Source organism: Ciona robusta, chromosome 6, assembly GCF_009617815.1.
Source record: "Ciona robusta chromosome 6, ASM961781v2".
Taxonomy (NCBI): Eukaryota; Metazoa; Chordata; class Ascidiacea; order Phlebobranchia; family Cionidae; genus Ciona; species Ciona robusta.
Genome location: NC_143240.1, coordinates 155,617 through 158,337, shown reverse-complemented (window position 1 = coordinate 158,337; position 2,721 = coordinate 155,617).

Sequence of the window (2,721 nt, the reverse complement as noted above, 5' to 3'; positions counted from 1 at the left end):
TCCTTCGCTTAAAAAAATCGAAAGTTCCCTCGCGCATTTTTTTTAGCATAACCGTTTCTATAATTCTACAAATAGAGTTTGGGAAACCACGCACGCAAGTATTTACAGTAGTTAAGGAACCATTAATGTTCGTTTGCCAAACTGCAAAACATACACTTGCTTTTATTAAAATCCATAACGATTCTGCTGTATATAATTCTTCTAAAAGCTTTCGTTTTTTTGTAGAACTTTGTTTTAGTTAAAAATTTGCTCAGCCTCAGAAACCTTTTATTTTGTTTACAAGTCATGCTTTTGTGTTCGTTTATTCAAAGTGTTCTATTTTTATTTATACGGCCGATATTTAGTGTTTTGATTTACGTCTCCATATAGCTTTAAACGGATCATTGCTATCACGAGATAATTTTTTTGTAGTGCTATTTTAAGTATTTCCAAAGTTACATGGGCGTGGCCAACGTCACGTATGAAAACAGCGCCTGTGTCCGCCATTACGAAGCCCACAGAGCGTGAATCGCCCATACAAATGCATGGTCGGCGTTTGTTCATTCGGTTTTTGTAAGCGATGCAAAGCTAGAAAACACTTCTAGCGGTTGTTTTAACATTTAAAATATAAGTTCTAATATAAATCTTGTTATATAATATTAAATCCAAAAATTTATTTCTAGTAAATTAGTATTTTAACTGGTTTTCAGCGTACAGTGTGGTTTAACAGGGTACTTTACGTTGGAGATTAATACTAGCAGCAATCAGCTTAGTTTACATAATAGTATATGCTCATACCTACGAATCTACAGAACCGTAATATACTACATTTATAATCCAACATGAGTGACTATGAAGCTCCAAACTGCTTAAGTACTAGCAGATAAGGTGTTCGCGGTTCCCGATTTTATAAACGTAGAAAGGGTGGTTTATTATTATTAATTCAAGGAGAAGACCAAAAATAGTAACTCAGTAATGTTATCCTTAGTGTCATTTTAATATTAGGACAATTTTACAGAGATACCTTAAGTTTCGTTGCCGGGTATACGTGTTAAGTTTGTGATTGAGTGTTTAATAAAATTTGATTATTTATGTGAAGTTTGTTATCGTAATACGATATAACATTAGTAGAAAGACATTTCTACGCGCAGAAGTGCTTGGTTCTTAAAAATACGCAATATTTGGAAAATAAGCAGTACTCACTACTCAGCAATGATAAAATGTGCTATGCCGTGGGCTCCGTAATGGCTGGGACTATGACGTCACAGGCGCGCGACAATGGAAAACAAAACTCATTGTTTTACAATCCGTTTTCTAACTTGGTCTATACTAGCTTTGGGCGTGGCTGGTCCTACTTAAAATGGCACTACAGACGAGATCAAAACCTGATAAATATTTTTTTATCCATTTAAGTTTTTACTAATATAGGCGATCGCATTGTAACATATATGATGCCGACGTCAAGGGCGTCTCGTAACCGCAGCCAGGTGTTATGTTGGATATCGTCGCTTAGCCATGTTGTGATAAATACGTTTTATTCATTCAATGAAACTACTTTCGGTCAGATTTGCCATTTGATCGTACTGAATAAATAAATGAAACTTATTTTATCCTCGTGTAGTCGGAAAACCACAGTCGTTAAACATGCTGAATGTTATGTTTAATACACCTCGTGCCAGCTTACGAATTACCACGTATGTTACTATGTGGGTTATTATTTTTTAAGATTGTTTTTGACTTCTTTTATGCGTGGCAGATAATTTGGACAACCCATTAGTGACCACTGAGTTGGAGCAATAGCAGTTATTAGGTGTCTTGCCCAATAACGCGTAGCCTATACGCCCACAATAGTGGCGGCAAAAGTCTTGATCCCATTCCTTCTGGGTTAAAGTCAGGCGCGCCAACCAACTGTGCTACGTTGCTGGACTAATGTTATTCTAAGTGGATGTTATATTCTTGTCCAAATTATCAGCCACACATAAAAATGAACTGTAAGTGCATTCATTTGCCACTGATGTCGACTGAAACACTTGAACAATAACGCACAAAGCACTTGCTTTCGTTCTTTATTCCATTGTGAAATTGATTTGGCATAACCTATCACTAAGCAGAAAACGGAAACATTTGATTGCCATTAAACGTTCGGTCAACAACGGAATTTCCCTCCAAGCATTACAAGAGGAAACAATCAAAACCTTGTGCAAAGGGCATGAGTTTGTACTTCTTTGCTTTGAAATGCTTTAAGTTATCCAATCAACACTTTAGCAACATGTTATGCTACAAACTATATCAATTTAGTATCCTGTCATTTGAATAAGCAAAAATGCGTGCTTTTCATTGCATAAATGTGACGGTACGATAATATTTCAAATACAAACCGGTAAGCAGCCATCACGGTTTATAACCTTTTAAATCATTCTGGCCCTTTAGTAAATAGAAGTCGAGGGTCAAGGGTCGATCGTATTTGGAACGTTTTCAACGGAGGATCGTAGTAATAAATTTGAACCAGTGTCGTAATATATTCGTTTTGATTGATAGATTTGTACCGGGCGCTATAGGCATTCGGCGAGACGCTACTGCGCATGCGCAACAGCTCGAAACAATTACATTGACCACCCGGTCCAAATTTATTACGACCCTCCATTGAAAACGTTCCAGACAAGATGTTTACACGTTAAAACTTTAGTTTTAGATTTAAAGTCTGTTAAAACTTTATGTTATAGCGCTACGTAACACCTAAAA